Source organism: Heloderma suspectum, chromosome 1 (assembly GCF_057233095.1).
Source record: "Heloderma suspectum isolate Gila_16-S chromosome 1, 16-S_ref, whole genome shotgun sequence".
Classification (NCBI taxonomy): Eukaryota; Metazoa; Chordata; class Lepidosauria; order Squamata; family Helodermatidae; genus Heloderma; species Heloderma suspectum.
In genome coordinates, this window is record NC_139458.1 from 309,653,164 (window position 1) to 309,671,063 (window position 17,900).

The following is a 17,900-nucleotide window of genomic DNA, read 5'->3' on the forward strand; positions in this document are numbered from 1 at the left end:
AACACCGGGCCATCTGTACTAATTAATAATTGTTAGCCATGCAAATCAGTGAACTACATGGACTTAGTTGTTTTATGCAAGGCATGCCATACAAGGTTCACCATTGTATTTAGAAAAACTAGCGGGGAAGCCCTTGAGACGTTATCTTTAGTTCTGTTACAAAGTTATTCATTAAATCTTTGATTTCTTTTACCATTGCCTTCTCCATCTACTGTAATTCCTTTCTCCTGGGTGGTAGAGGTCAGCACTTTTTCCAATAATGGCTTTTGATGGCTACATATATATATTCTTGAAACTATTGTAATCATTCAGATGAGCTAGGTTGTGGTATGCGGTATTTATCTATTTCGTTTCTTTTCTCAACAACTCCAGAGGAAAAAAAGCAACGTAGAAGTAATTGAAAAGTGCTGCAGCTACGTACAAGTAGGACAGTGGCACTGAGCAAGGGCATTAAGGGAGAATGTCGTACTAATCATCAATCAAGTGTGAAACAAAAGGTCAGTATAAAAAAAGTTTCTTTCTTTTGTTAATCAAAGGCAAATAAAGTTACTAATGTAATAGTGGGGAGTAAGAAGTATAAATTGTAGGTGGGAGGGGTAGCAGCCACTCCAGTAGCAAGAAGGGAAGAAGAATGACCATCTGCCCTCAGTTTGACAGTGAGTAAGCTTTTACTATGTTTGCTTGCCCAGGGAACTTTCTTCTTGAGTAGACTTGCTACAGGAGGCCTGGCTGCCCAGAGAATTTCTGCTTCCTAGAGAGGGCTGCCAGTGACCTAGCATTTTCCAGCAGCCCCATCATACCATCACTGGGGCCCGGGGCTAAAAGAGAGGCATTACCAGTAGCAGTGGGTTTGTCCCTTGGGGAGGCTGGAAGCAAGGGCACCCCACTATGTGTGTATTGTGGTATGTGTGTGTGTGATTGCTCTGGTAAGCTTAAAGCACTGCTTGGGCTGTTTAAAATGTGTATTTGTCAGAGGTGCTTTTAATGCTGTTATAGTGGGATTTATGAGAAGTGGCTTGGAGAGTCAGTGGGGGAAATGGGAGCAGGCAATAACTGGCAAGGGGAGTTCAGGCAATAACTGGCATGGGGCATTATTCCTTGAATATGCAAGTAATTACAGGACTATTCAAGTATTAAGTGGCAAGGGAAGAAATGGTGAGAGATTCCAACATAGCTTTCACAGGAAAAGGATGGTATGGCTTGGCCTTCCCACCTTTCAGGTTGTTATCTACTGAAAGAAGCCATGGTGACAGTGAAGATCATCCTCTTGCTTTATAACACCAGGTCAGTTGTTGGGAAAACATCACTCATCCAGGATCTAATTCTGGATGAAGATGCAGATAGGGATGTCAGAGAATTCAGCCATGGATCTCTGTGAGGCCGAATGCCAGTGCATTCGGCCCCCTGAAATCTGTGGTGGAATGGCCTGCCCCCCCCGCCCCCCCTGCGGATCCCTCCCGGGATGAGACTTACCAGGGGCGGATCTTCCTGGCGGTGGCGGCGGCTTCGGCAGCTGGTCTTCCGACTGGCTGCCGCCGCTGCTGCCATTTGCAGTCTGGCGTGTTTTTTTTTTTTTTACAGAGACATGATAGGCTACATAAGTCTTACGTAGCCTATCACATCCCGGTAAAAAAAAAAAAAAAAAAACACGTACGCAATTGGCGGTGGCTACGGCTCCCACCGTTTGCCTTCCTAATTTTTCGCCGTCTTAGTCTACGTAAATATTAGGGATGTACAAAAGTCCCTTACCTTTGACGAAAGTTGATTCGTGGTGGGGGGAAGGGGCTCCGTCCCTCCCCCTGAAATTCTGGCCGGGGGGGAGGCGCCCCATCCCTCTCCCCCGAAATTCTGGCCGGGGGGGGAGGCGCCCCATCCCTCCTGCCGCGAATCCTGTTCTGCCAGGACTGCAAATGGCAGCGGCCGTAGCCGCCGCCGTTTGCATCCCTGCAGTCAGCCGTGATAGGCTACATAAATGTTTACATAGCCTATCATGGCTGAGTGGGAAAAAAAACCCACGCGTACACAAATGGCGGCACCCATGGGCACCGCCATTTGCGTTCCTTATTTTGGCACGTGTAGTCTACGTAAACATTTATGTAGACTACGGCAAAAATAAGGGGAACACTATTTGCATTCCCCTTATTTTCACCGTATTTTCTACACATGCCAAAATAAGGAATGCAAATGGCGGTGCCCATGGGCGCCGCCATTTGCGTACGCATGGGTTTTTTTTTTCCACTCAGCCGTGATAGGCAACGTAAACATTTATGTTGCCTATCACGGTATTTTTTTAAAATCTAGCTATGATAGGCTACGTAAATGTTTACGTAGCCTATCACGTTTTTTTGTTTGTTTGTTTTTAACTGGAAATGGTGGCAGTGGCAGCCAGCTGGAAGACCAGCCGCCGCCACCGAACCACCGCCGGAGCCGCCACCGCCAGGGACATGCACACAAGGTAAGTCCCGTCCTGGGGGGGCGGGGGGGCAGACCATTTCGCCACCAATTTCAGGGGGCCAAATGCGCTGGCAATCGGCCTCCCCGAGATTTGTGGCGAAATTCTCTGACATCAGTAGGTAGACTATGACAGTGAAAATAAAGGGGAACGCAAATAGCGTAGTGGCCACTATTTGCGTCCCTTTTTGATTCACCATTTTAGCCTATGTAAATATTTATGTAGGCTAAAATGGTGAATCAAAAAGGGACGCAAATAGCGCCGACTACGCTATTTGCGTTCCCCTTTTTCGCCGTCTTAGTCTACGTAAATAAGTAATAAGTTCGAGTATGACGGCGAAAAATAAGGAACGCAAATGGTGGTGGCCATAACCACCACCATCTGCGCATGCATTTTTTTTTTTTACCCAGCAGCCACCGCAGCCAGAAATCCGGCTGCAGACGGCCCTGGCCTGGCCAGCTGTTCCGCGGAGCCACCGCAGAGCACAGCTGGCTGTCAAGGATTCTGGGGGGAGGACCGGATCTCCTCACCCCCCTTCGAGGATTCTGGGGGGAGGGACAGAATGCCTCCCCCCCACCATGAACAGAATCTGCGGAAAGGTAAGTGACTTTCGTACATCCCTAGATGCAGAAGATCCTGGTATATATCATGGTGACCTGGCTAAGGGAAGAGGGCCAAGTGTGTGTCACCCAGCTCTGCCCACCAGGTTATTCTGTGGTACAGCAGCCTAGGTAGGGCTGGGGGGCAGGAAGATGGAGTGGCAGCAGTATATAGTAATTCTATCTTGCTAATAGGGATGGCCAAACTCACCTGCCATAACTTCGCATGCCACTCGCCGGACCCCCACCACCCACCTGACCTTCGTCTGCAAGGGGTGCAAACCACTGGTGTATGGTGTCCCACTTACCTGCAAGCCTCCATTTTGTGGAAAACCATGGGTAAGCTTTTTACATAAATGGCCATTTTGCTCAAAATGACAGCCATAAATAGCACCATTTACCCAAAATTGCAGACATAAATGCTCTAATTAGACCATTGATGGACCTGCAGTTTTGCATGAGTGGTGCTATTCATGGCCACCATTTTTTGCAAAATGGCCATTTATGTAGAAAGCTTACCCACAGTTTTCTGTAAAATGGCATCTTGTGGGTAAGACGCTAGCTGGCAGGTGCTGAGTCAGGCAAGCACGGGGGACTGCCGGCTAGCATGCAGGAGGCTGACTGGGAGGATGTCTGCTGGACTCCATCCCCTTCCTGGACTTCCACAACATCCTTACTTGCTAACCAGATGCTCCATCCAGCAGTTTGCTAGCTTGGAGTGCATGCTGCTGTGGTTGCGTGGCCAAGACAAATATAAGGATTCTGTTGATGTACTATCCACCTCACTGCTCAACAGTCTCTATTCCGGAGTTAGCAAGGTTTTCTTGAGACTGGTGCTGGATCACCCCAGGCTTCTTGTTCTGGGAAATTTCAGCATTCATGCTAAGGTCACACAGTCAGGAATAGCTCAGGATTTCACATCTGCCATGGCATCGATGGACTTGTCCCAACTAGTATCTGGCTCTACATATCCAGCAGGGCTAGGGATGGCTGAGAATTCCGCCACAGACTCCAATGAGGCCATATTCTTTAGGATCCGCCCCCCCCTCCAGAGTACATGGCAGAATGGACCATTCCCCTCCACCACCCCACAAAATTCTCCCCAGATGGACCTACCTGCCACCGGCCAGGCCAGTCCATCCGCTGCCCCAGTCTGAAGCCGCAAATGGCATCTGGTGTAGCAGACTTCATTTGCGTCCCTGCTTTAACCGTGAGAGGCTATGTAAATATGTACGTAGCCTATCATGGCAAAGAGCAGGGATGCAAATGGCGTAGTGGATGCCATTTGCGTCCCTGCTCTTTGCTGTGATAGGTTATGTAAATTAGGGATGTACGAAAGTCACTTACCTTTTTGAAGGGTGACATTCCTGGTGGGGGGGAGGCGCTCCATCCCTCCCCCCAAAATTCTGGCCAGGGGGGAGGCACTCCATCCCTCCCCCCCAAAAATTCTGGCTGGCCGGCTCTGCTCCACAGGAATTCTGTGGAGCCGCCGGCCGGCTCCGCCAGCAGCCGGACATCCGGCTGCTGGCTAGCAGGGACGCAAATGGCAGCAGCTGTAGCTGCCGCCGTTTGCGTCCCTGCAGTCAACCGTGATAGGCTATGTAAATGTTTATGTTTTCGCCGTCTTAGTCTACGTAAATAGTCTACGTAAAACGCGTGTACACAAATGGCGGCGCCCATGGGCGCCGCCATTTGCATTCCTTATTTTGGCACGTCTTAGTCTACGTAAACATTTACGTAGACTACAACGGTGAAAATAAGGGGAACGCAAATAGCCAGGAAGAGCCAGGAACGCAAATAGCCAGGAAAATAGAACCGCCGCCACCAGGAAGATCCGCCCCAGGTAAGTCTCGTCCCGGGGGGGCAGGGGGGGGCAGACCGTTCCGCCACCAATTTCGGGGGGCCAAATGCACTGGAATTCGGCCTCCCAGAGATTCATAGCGAAATTCTCTGACATCCCTAACGTAAATATTTACATAGGGATGTCAGAGAATTTCACCACGAATCTCGGGGAGGCCGAATGCCCCGAAATCAATGGCGAAACGGTCTGCCCCCCCACCCCCCCGAGATGGGTCTTACCTTGGGCAAATCTCCCTGGCGGTGGTGGCCAGTCTCTCGACCGGCTGCCACCGCCACCATTTCCAGTAAAAAAAACCACACACACATACAAAAACGTGATAGGCTACGTAAAGATTTATGTAGCCTATCACGGGTAGATTTTCAAAAAATACTGTGATAGGCTACGTAAATGTTTACGTAGCCTATCACGGCTTACTGGGGAAAAAAACAAGAACCGCGCGTATGCAAATGGCGGCACCCATGGGCACCGCCATTTGCATTCCTTATTTTGGCATGTGTAGTCTACGTAAACATTTACGTAGACTACGGCAAAAATAAGGGGAACGCTATTTGCGTTCCCCTTATTTTCGCTGTAGTCTACGTAAATGTTTACGTAGACAACACGTGCCAAAATAAGGAATGCAAATGGCGGCGCCCATGGGCGCCGCCATTTGCATACGCGCGTTTTGTTTGTTTTTATTTTTTATTATTTTATTATTGCATTTATATCCCGCCTTTTCTCCTCTTGCAAGGAACTCAAGGCGGTTTACATTATCCTCCTCCTCCTCTCCATTTTATCCTCACAACAACAACCCTGTGAGGTAGGTTGGGCTGAGAGTGTGTGACTGGCCCAAAGTCACCCAGTGAGCTTCCATGGCCGAGTGGGGACTAGAACCCGGATCTCCCAGCTCCCAGTCCAACACTCTTGCCACTGTTTGTTTCACTCAGCCGTGATAGGCTACGTAAACATTTACGTAGCCTATATCGGCTGACTGCAGAGACGCAAACAGCAGCCAGGATTCACGGCGGTAGGGACAGGGTGCCTCCCCCCTGGCCAGAATTTCAGGGGGGAGGGACGGGGCGCCTACCCTCCAGTCAGAATTTTGGGCAGGAGGGATGGGATGCCTCCCCCCCAGCCAGAATTTCGGAGGGAGGGACGGAGTGCCTCCCCCCCACCGTGAAGCCAATTTCGTCAAAGGTAAGGGACTTTTGTACATCCCTAATTACATAGCCTATCACAGCTAAAGCTATGCTGGATGCCATTTGTGGCCGCAGACCGGCATTGGACGGACGTCCGGCTGCAGACAGGCCTGGCCGGCAGCTCCGCAGACTCGCCACAGAGTGGAGCTGGCCCGGGATGATTCCGGGGGAGGAATGGATTGCCTTCCCCCCACCGTGGATGCCCCAAACTGGAATGGTGAGTGGGGTTTGTACACCTCTAAGCAGGGCACACTCTCAATTTGGTATTCTGTTCTGGTGGAGATGGTGCTCTGAAGGTGGAAGAGGCACTTGTGATGCCACTGCCATGGACAGATCACTATATGGTTAATTTTGGACTGGCTGATGGTATGGACCTCCACAGGGTGGTGGACTGCTCGGAATGGTCTGCCCCACAGGCATGATAGGTCTGAATGGTTTCCTGAATATGCTTGGGGAATTTTGTACCTTGTTTGTTGGTGGTATGGTAAAAGCCCTAGTTGATCTGTGGAATAATGGAAATGGCCCACTGTTGTCATTACTCTTCCTAAGTGCTCTCTCACTTCTGGTAGAGCCAGGTCAGCTCCCTGGTTTAACAGGGAGAGCACAGTCACACGGGAGTCAAACCATTGGTCCTTCCAGCCCAGTATTGTTGACACTAACTGGCAGCGGATCTCAAGGTTTCAGGCAGGAATTTTATCAGCCCCACCTGGAGACGCTGGGGATTGAACTTGAGACTTTCTGCATGCAAAGCAGGAACTCTAGAATTGAGCTCTGGCCCTTCCCCAACTTTGAGTTCAACTTTGGGTTCTACCATTGGACAAGAACTTGGGATGACTCCAACCTAACATAGGTGGAAGACCATGAAAGACTTATACAATGGTGGTGAAGGCAGCAAAGAAAGCTGCCACCATGATGTTCACAGAGAATAAATTGGCAATGCTGTTTCTGTACCTTGTGAGGGTTTATTCACCAGGATGCTGGAGAGGTGGAGCCAGAGCAGTTGGTGGCTTAACTGTGAACAATTGTCTTCATCCTTTGTGGATAAAGTTGCTTGGATTCGCCTTGACTTGGACTCCAACGTTGGAGTGGTAAGAGCCACCATCTGTGTACTCATTATAGGGGTATACAGATTCCCCACCATCCGTTCTGGTGGGGAATCCATGGGGGGGCGGTGATCTGTTCCTCTCCCCTGGAATCCTAACAGAGAGGCTCCACTCCGCAAGGATGCTGCATAGCCGAGGACCGCCCCATTCTGCCATCCGCCTGCCCCGTATTCCCCCCCCCGTTCTTTTTCTGGCTCCAAAACTTACGTAAATATGTTCGTAATTCCTGCCAAAAAATCCTTTCCGCACACCTCGGTTTCTGTAAGAGTAAAGCCCTTCGCAGGTGTAACTTCCCTGTGTAACTTCCCAGTCACCTCAACTCACCTGGCCTCACCGGAGCTGTCCTGACCTCACCTCACCTCACCTCACCTCCACAGACAACAAACAGAAAAGATGGAGGATTTCCATGGATGACTCAGCCCCAGCAAAAGAAAGCCTCCGGAAAATGCCTCATAAAAAGGGTAAAGCTGCTCGCGGTCTTTCTTCCTCCATTTCTGATTTACGTTTTTATTTCTGTAATTATTTTTGATAAATCCACCCTTTGGCAGAGAAAAAAAAATTGCGTCCATGTGAGCTCCGGTCCAGATCAACCTGGCCAGCCCGTTCAGAGCAAGATTCTGTGGACTGGATTTGCCAGAATTCGAGCCCATTTAAAATCTAGGGATGTCAGAGAATTCCGCCACGTATCTCAGTGAGGTCGAATGCCAGTGCATTCGGCCCCCCGAACTAGGGATGTCAGAGAATATTGCCACGAATCTCGGGGAGGCCAAATGCCAGCGCATTCGGCCCCCCAAAATCGTAAAATTTACGTAGCCTATCACGGCTAGATTTTTTAAAAATACCATGATAGGCTACGTAAATGTTTACGTAGCCTATCGCGGCTGAGTAAAAAAAAACAACGCGCATACGCAAATGGTGGCACCCATGGGCGCCGCCATTTGTGTTCCTCATTTTGGCACATCTAGTCTACATAAACATTTATGTAGACTACGGCAAAAATAAGGGGATCAAAAATAGCGTAGCATCTATCTAGCCATTTGCTATGCCTATCTAGCCATTTGCGTATGCGCGTTTTTTTGTTTTTGTTTTTTACTCAGCCGTGATATCCTACATAAACATTTACGTAGCCTATCACGGCTGACTACAGGAATGCAAACCGTGGAGGCTACGGCCGCCGCCATTTGCAGACCCAGCCGCCCAGGATTCGGAAGGGGAGGGACGGAGCACCTCCCCCCCCAGCCAGAATTTCGGGGGGAGGGACGGAGCGCCTCCCCCCCACTGCAAATCACATTTCGTTAACAGGTAAGTGACTTTCATACATCCCTACCCTGAACTCCATGGCAGAACGGCCTGCCACTCCCTGCCCCCCCACGGATCCCCCCCAGGACAAGACTTACCTGGACCGGATCTTCCGGGCAGCAGCGGCTGGTCTTCCGACCGGCTGCCGCTGCACCATTTGCAGTCTTGTAAAAAAAAAAAAAAAAAAAAAAGACGTGATAGGCTACGTAAAGATTTACGTAGCCTATCATGGCTGTTTTTTTTAAAAAAAACAACAACTGCATACGCAAATGGTGGCGGCTACGGCCGCCGCCATTTGCGTTCCTTATTTTTGGCCTTCTTAGTCTACATAAATATTTACGTAGACTATGACGGCGAAAATAAAGGGGAATGCAAATAGCATAGCGGGCGCTATTTGCGTCCCTTTTTGATTCGCTGTTTTAGCCTACGTAAATATTTACGTAGGCTAAAATGGTGAATCAAAAAGGGACGCAAATAGCGCCCACTATGCTATTTGTGTTCCCCTTTATTTTCGCTGTCATATTCTATGTAAATATTTACGTATATTAAGATGGCCAAAAATAAGGAACACAAATGGCGGCGGCCATAGCCGCCACCTTTTGCATATGCAGGTTTTGTTTTTTTTTCACCAGAGCCCTCCGCAGCCGGAAATCTGGCTGCGGAGGGCTCTGGCCTGGCTGGGCCTGGCCGGCTGCTCCGCGGTGCTGCCGCTGAGCACAGCCGGCCGTCAAGGATTCCGGGGGAAGGACGGAACGCCTCCCCCCCATCAACATAATCCACAGAAAGTAAGTGACTTTCGTACATCCCTAGAGTGGATGAAGGTAAACAAGCCAACACTAAACCCAGACAAGATGGAGGTATTGCCAGTAGGGATGGGCGAAAGTCCCTTACCTGTCCTCGAAGCTTGCTTCGCGGTGTCGGGGAGGTGCTTCACTTCTCCCCCCGAAGTTCAGGCAAGGGGGGGGAGGCATCCTGCCTCACCCGGCCGAAATTCAGACCGGGGAGAAGCGCCCCATCTCCCCGGCCGCGAAAGAAAAAGTAAAAAAAAAAAAAAACGTGATAGGCTACGTAACGATTAACGTAGCCTATCACGGCTAGATTTCCAAAGTCAGCCGTGATAGGCTACGTTAATCGTCATGTAGCCTATCACGAGTGACTTGGGGGGGGGAAGCGCGTACGCAAATGGCGGCTGTACGCGCTTATTTTTCCCCCAAAGCCACCCGTGATAGGCTACGTGACAATTTACGTAGCCTATCCCGGCTGACTTTGGAAATCTGTTTACTTTTTTATTTTGTAATGGCGGCGGTGTCAGCCGGTCGGGAGATTTACATAGACTACGGCGTCAGCTGGTCGGGAGGTTTACGTAGACTACGGCGAAAATAAGGGCAACGCTATTTGCATTGCCCTTATTTTCGCCGTAGTCTACATAAATCTTTACATAGACTACAGGGACCAAATAAGGAATGCAAATGGTGGCTCCCTATGGGGGCCGCCATTTGCGTATGCGCTTTTTTTTTTTTAAGTCACCCGTGATAGGCTACGTGACGATTAACGTAGCCTATCATGGCTGACTTTGCAAATCTAGCCGTGATAGGCCACGTTAATAGTTACGTAGCCTATCACAGGGTTGGGGGTTTTTTGGGGTTTTTTTTCGCAGCCGGGTAGACGGGGCGCTTCTACCCGGCCTGACTTTCACAGGCGAGGGATGGGGAGCCTCCCGCCTGGCCTGAATTTCGGCCGGCCGAGGCGGGAAACCTCCCCCCCCTCACATGAACTTTGGGGGGAGAAGCGAAGCGCCTCCCCCCCACCGCGAAAAAAGCTGCGGGACAAGGTAAGTCCCTTTCGTACATCCCTAACTGGAAGCAGCCCAAGAAAGAAGGAAAGCAAAAGGCAACAGTGATCGGGGGAGATATGCCCAATTAAATGCAACATTCCAGAGGTTAGCCAGAAGAGATAAGGAACTATTTTTAAACAAGCAATGCGCGGAAGCAGAAGAAGATAATTGAATAGGAAGGACAAGAGACCTCTTCCAGAAAATTAGAAACATCGGAAGTAAATTCCAGGCAAAAATGGGTATGATCAAAAACAACGATGGCAAGGACCTAACAGAAGCAGAAGAGATGAAGAAAAGGTGGCAAGAATATATGGAAGATCTGTATAGGAAGGATAATAATATCAAGGATAGATTTGACGGTGTGGTCAGTGAGCTAGAGCCAGACATCCTGAAGAGTGAGGTTGAATGGGCCTTAAGAAGCATTGCTAATAACAAGGCAGCAGGAGATGACGGTATCTCAGCTGAACTGTTTAAAATCTTGCAAGATGATGCTGTCAAGGTGATGCATGCCATATGCCAGCAAATTTGGAAAACACAAGAATGGCCAACAGATTGGAAAAAATCAACTTATATCCCCATACCAAAAAAGGGAAGCACCAAAGAATGTTCAAACTATTGAACAGTGGCACGTATTTCACATGCCAGTAAGGTAATGCTGAAGATCTTGCAAGGTAGACTCCAGCAATTCATGGAATGAGAATTGCCAGATGTACAAGCTGGCGTTAGAAAAGGCAGAGAAACTAGAGACCAAATTGCCAATATCTGCTGGATAATGGAGAAAGCCAGGGAGTTTCAGAAAAAAACATCTATTTCTGTTTTATTGACTATTCTAAAGCCTTTGACTGTGTGGATCATAACAAATTGTGGCAAGTTCTTGATGGTATGGGGATACCAAATCATCTTGTCTGCCTCCTGAGGAATCTGTATAACGACCAAGTAGCAACAGTAAGAACAGACCATGGAACAACGGACTGGTTTAAGATTGGGAAAGGAGTACGGCAGGGTTGTATACTCTCACCCTACCTATTTAACCTGTACACAGAACACATCATGCGACGTGCTGGGCTTGATGAAGCCAAGGCTGGAGTTAAAATCGCTGGAAGAAACATTAACAATCTCAGATATGCAGATGATACCACTTTGATGGCTGAAAGTGAGGAGGAGCTGAGGAACCTTCTGACGAAGGTCAAAGAAGAAAGTGCAAAAGCTGGGTTGCAGTTAAACCTCAAAAAAAAACCAAGATTATGGCAACCAGCTTGATTGATAACTGGCAAATAGAGGGAGAAAACGTGAAGGCAGTGACAGACTTTGTCTTTCTAGGCGCAAAGATTACTGCAGACGCTGACTGCAGCCAGGAAATCAGAAGACGTTTACTTCTTGAGAGGACAGCAATGACAAATCTAGATAAAATAGTTGAGAGCAGAGACATCACACTGACAACAAAGGTCCGCATAGTTCAAGCAATGGTATTCCCCGTAGTAACCTATGGCTGCGAGAACTGGACCATAAGAAAGGCTGAACGAAGGAAGATAGATGCTTTTGAGCTGTGGTGCTGGAGGAAAATTCTGAGAGTGCCTTGGACTGCAAGAAGATCAAACCAGCCCATAGTCCAGGAAATAAAGCCAGACTGCTCACTTGAGGGAAGGATATTAAAGGCAAAACTGAAGTACTTTGGTCACATCATGAGAAGACAGGATACCCTGGAGAAGATGCTGATGCTAGGGAAAGTGGAAGGCCAAAGGAAGAGGGGCCGACCAAGGGCAAGATGGATGGATGATATTCTGGAGGTGATGGACTCAACCTTGGGGGAGCTGGGGGTGGCAACGGCCAACAGGAAGCTCTGGCATGGGCTGGTCCATGAAGTCACAAGGAGTCGGAAGCAATTGACTGAATAAACAACAACAATGGCTTAGGAGCAGGCTAAGGGACCTCCTGTTTTGTTATGAATTCCCGAGGTTTTAAGATGCTTGTGAAGGCACCATTAGACACAGAGGTCCATTTGTCATGCATGTATGAAAGGGCATTCTCCTCTGCTATCCCCAAATGATGGAATGTGCTCCCACTCTCTTGGCCTTTAGAAAGAGTGTGAAGACATATCTTTTTTTTAATTTAGTCTTTTAAATTATATAATTTTAATGTTTTTCAGTTTTTGATTTTTTACTGTTAAGGTTTTACTGCTTTAAGTTGTTGTTCACCAGCTTCATGGCTTTTTAGCAAATAATGCAGTATATAAATTTAAGAATAATGTACATACCTACGAAAGTACATGACAACTTATTATGGTTTCTCCCTCTGCCCCCCTGCCCACCAACTAGCCTGAGCTTGCCTTGACTCAGCAAGGGCAACAATTCTTCTCATTCTTCACAAGTAGTTAATATAGAGCTCCATTCACAAAATTAACATTTAATTAGTTGCATGTTAATTGAGTTCTAATAAGCATTATTGGTAATTATAGATGCAATACATGCTGTATGAACTCGTCTCAGAGAGATTTTACAGCAATGAAAAGAGAGAAGCAACAATGATACATGCAGTCTACCTGCCGCTGAAGTCAGCAGCAAAATTCCCACTGATTTTGATGGAGCTGTGCAACACCCTAGAACAGTTTTTCAACCATAAATTTAAAAGTCCATTTCCAAAACAACATATTATATGTGACAATAAAAACCTTCCATAGAAGTGATATTTCTCAAAGCCTTTCTGTGGACTATATAAATGGTACAAATGCAATCTCTACAAAACTCTACATGAGCATTTGAAAATTCTAGGCAGAATAATATTGTGATTTTGTGGCCCAAAGTTATGACAGATGAGATGATGATGTCAGACAGATAATGTTCAATGCTCTGATTAATTTCAAGCTCCATTTCTGGCCAGTCTTGCTCTAGTATTCAACGCATTTCAGTGGTTGTCCATTTGGCTACACTGTTCATCACAGAAAACATTCCACAATTGCTTCTACTGGTGAAGTTAGTTTAAACTGTGCAGAGCAAGAGTGTGCACAGTCACATGAAAGGACATTCTAAGTGTTCACCAAGGAAAAGGGCCTGCTTTATATGGTCATTTCAAAATAGTATTGTGTTCCAAGCTCTAAAAAAGCAATATTCCAGGACAATTGAAACAGCCCTGTCTTGGTTGTTGTTGTTTTTTTTTAAGAAAGTCCTCTAAGAAGCACAGAGCAGCATTTAGCCTCACAGACAACAACACTATGGCGGCGGGGAGGAATATATGTAAAACCATCCCATAAGCTTCATCCATAGGCCAGCATCTGCATTTCCCATGTGGGTTTCCCATATATGACACAACCACTACATCAATCTGGCTGCTTGGGTGGATTGTTGGATGGAAGGTCCTTGGAGGAAAAATCAGTTCTATACTGACTGTACAGTGCAAGGTGATGAACTTTTTTTACTGAAATCTAAGTTTCACAGAATTAAATGAGGTTTACTCCATATATAGCATTGCCTTAACTTATTTCTATACATTTAGGGCATGTTTCTGGACTCTTGATAAGACAAAGTGTCCTATACCACAAGGAAAAAAGGAGAAAGCTACGCATGCTTCCATTTGGATCATGCTGTGGTACAGAGACATGTCAACCTCAGTTATGGAGGAAAACACACAATATAGCACCAAAGAAAAAGGAATGTGTCTTTGAATAAGCCCAGGGATCAGAACTCATAAGAGGGAAACAGGAGGATGGAAATCACTGTTCCTGGACATGGGCTGAAACCCCTTGGGACAGGGCCAACTTGAGACATTTTGCTGCCTGAGGTGATGAACAAGATGGAATCCCTTCCTATTCCATGTACAAAAGCCAGCTTGACTGACTTCAACATTGACAATGGGACAGCATGCCCAACCACACCTGAAGGCAGCAAGCTAGCTTAGGGGGCACAGGGCAGGCCACATGGCCCACAACTCTGTCCTCCAAAACCTTGCTGCCACCTCCTGAGGCAACTCCTCACTCTGCCTAATAGTAGGACCAGCCCTGCTTATGGGTACAGAGAGGTCCTTCGGACTGGCACCTGTCAAGGGCTCCTTGGAGGTCTCTCTCTGTCTATACCAGTAGCCAAGTCCAGACACAGACAAAGGAATTCCTTTCAAAGCTTTATTCTTCTTTTACAACTTAACAACTATACTGATTGCAACTAGATCTGAGCAGCACAGTACCTATGCCCTAAGTTGGAACAGTTGGTCCCCGTTTGAAAGGGAATTACTGGCAGACCCCTGAACTTAAGGACTAGGGAGAATCCCTCCCCTTTTCCCTTGGAGCCTCTGGGCGCAGCCGTTGTTTGTGCGCCAACCTGGCACTTTGCCTCCTTTCTGCGCCCTCTATCTAGCGCCGCTCTCTGCGTCTGCGCAGCGCATCCACCAAGTCTGCTATCTGTGCTTGGTCACTCCCTGGACTGCTAACTAAACTAGGAATGCTGGTGGGAGGAATCTCCGTCAGCTGTTGGTCCTGGGAAAGAGGAGCGCGCTCCTCTCCCAGGAGCGACTGCTCTTCCTCAGAGTCAGAACTACTCTGGGATTCTATGGGCTCAGTGTCCACCCTGACAGCACCACAGCCATATATCACCTTATATCATTCAGTGGTTACACCACTGTAGATTCCATTTGGTCACTGCATTCATTCCCTTCATTTGATAGCTCAGATAAGCATTTATCCGACACAAGCTCGAGAGACCTGTGCTTGCAAAATCTGAAAGTAAGTTCAGATCAATGCAATTAAATTGACAAAGGTTCTGTTTTATACGGCTTAGAAAAAATGTTTCTTTGCTCTGTAAACTTTAAAAATGTAAGTGATCATTAGTGAGAAGAGCACATAAAGATGCTGAGAAGAGTAGTATTTTCTGGTGATTACATGAAAATATCAATAGTGCACAGGTATAAAATGTTTTTCTCAGTGTAATATACGACAGCTGAACATTTTCTGGGTGAAGATCATAGTTTACTCTTATTTGCTTCCACTAAATGGATGGTGGCTTTTCTTTCCTTCAGAATAATTTTAGAAAATAGTTTGGCAGGATTTCAGGTCTTTTGAGGTTTGCACACTTCCTGCCACATGCTAAGTTCATTCTTTATCATCAGTTCTAGAAGAGTCATTTAAACTTGAAGAAATGCAGAGAAAAATAAGGAAAAATCTATTAACAACATGAAACTTACGGAACTAAGTGAATCTCTTAAGCCTAAATACACCAAACTTTTCCCATGCATGATTGTGGCAGGAGATGAAAAACAAAATGGATTCACCCAAAGTGAAGCATTTATTTATTTTAAAATTTCTGCCCCACACTTCCCACTCCAATGAAGTGCTGAAGGCATCTGCAGCTATCATAATAGGACTGAAACAAAATCAAGCAATAACAATGAAAGTACCAGCAAACAATATAAAGCTTAATCAGACAATAACAAAAATCTTTAGGGCTGAGCCTAAAGTTTTCAACATTTATGTTGAAATTTTGAACCACTCGGGGAGGGGCTGAAATCGCCTGACAAATTTCAGGGGATAAAATTCATAAGTGGCCTAAACTAATCATTGCTTTTAGAGCACCTGTGCCAATGGCCACCAGTTGTCAGTCATCATTTTCCTCCAAACGCCCCTAGAGTGATGTTACGTGATTCCATTCCCCCTCCCCCACAAAGCCCCTATTAGAGTGTAAGAAAAGCCACACTGGATCAGGCCAAGGGTCCATCTAGTCCAGCATCTAGTTCATACAGGACAACCAGCTGCGCACAGGAAACTGACAAGCAGGACATGAGTGAAACAGCACCTCCCACCTATGTTCCCCAGAAACTGGTGTACATAGGCACACTGCTTCTGATACTGGAGGTAGCATTTAGCCATCAGGACTAGTAGCCATTGATAGCCTTCTCCTCCAGGAATTTGTCCAATCCTCTTTTAAGCAGTGCTGTGCCAAAAAATTTGACTCTTCCATTTTTGGCATTTTGTAGGGGGCAGGGAAGGAAAAACACAAACTCTGAAGAAAGAGGATGCTGAACCCCGCCACTTATTTTTGGAAACTTTTTATCTCCCTGCGAAAGAGGCATTGTTTTTCTGCCTCTTTTGCAGGGAGGGGGAGAATTTTGGAGAATTTTCTCTTGGGGAGGGGGACAGGGTTTCCACAGACCTTTTTAAAGATAGGTAATTCTTGAGGGGCCTTATTTCTGTTTTTTTAAAAACAACAACACCCCCTGCACTTGCAGGAGCTGAGGCCTCTTCTCCAGCTTTGCAGTTATTTCTGAATTCCCAGGATACCATGTGACTTCGCCTTCTCCAGTAAGCATTCAGGAAGAACTCCAGGCTGGAGAAGAGGCTTCAGCTCCTGCAAGTGCAGAGGGTGTTGTTTGGTCCGTTTTTTTAAAATTAAAAATAGACAAAACATCCCTCAAGAATCGCTTACACTGGGGGTGGGAAGGTCTGTGGAAACCCTGTCCCCCTCCCCAAGAGAAAATTCTCCAAAATCCCCCCCACGCACAAAAGAGGCAGAAAAAACAATGCCTCTTTCGCAGGGAGATATAAAGTTCCCAAAAATAGGGGCAGGCTTTCAGCACAGCACTACTTTTAAGCCAACCAAAGTGGTGGACATCACTGCATCTTTTGGTAGTTAATTCCATAGGTTATGTAAGTGCTGTGTGAAGAAGTACTTCCTTTGATCTGTCCAAACAACATTACAGCATCATGTTGTGTCACTCTGGGAGCTTTGGGTAAGAAATTGCAGCCTCCAGCCAGAGGCTGCCAGAAAGGGGGCTCCAGTGGTAGTGGTGGTGAGTTTGGGTCACCACCATCCATAAAATCCTCCCTCTCCAAGTCATTGAGATTCTTCACCATTTCAGTGTCTGAGAATGGTGTGGTGAAATGGGGAGAGACTACTTCATCTTGGTCCTACAAAAAAGTACCACACCCAAAGGGTTGAACTCCCCCCCCCGCACAACAGCCAAGTAAATGGCCCACTAAAAGATAAACATCTTCAAATGACAATAGAAGACCACTAATAAAGGTGGTTAGGCAGATCTCCTAGTGTAACCCACTGGTATATTTTTCTTTAAGAACTCTGAGTGGGAATATGCACAGAGTATGCACATGCTCAGTAAAGGAGTGAGATAAGGAGTAGCCACCAGTTTAGGCAGTTACCAAAATGCAGTGTGGAAGAAGCTCTCTGTAAGACCCTGAACCCTTGGGACAGGTTAACAGGGAGGTTTCCTTTTGAATATTTTTTAAAGAGTCTTCTTTTTACAAACACTATGAGTTACTTGTGTGTTTATGTTCTTTTATATTGTATAAAGGGCTGCTTACAAAGTTGTTCCTGTGTTGCTGGATCCTGGTCCATTTTGAGATAGGGATGTATGAAAGTCACTTACCTTTTCGCAGTTTGGCTTCGCGGTGGGGGGGAGGCGCTTCGCTTTCCCCCCCAAAGTTCAGGCGAAGGGGGGGAGGCTTCCTGCCTCGCCCGGCCGAAATTCAGGCCAGGGGGAGGCTTCCCGCCTCGCCTGGCCAAAATTCAGGCGGGGGAGAAGTGACCCATCTCCCTGGCCGTGAAACAAAAAGTAAAAAAAAAAAAAAGACCCCGTGA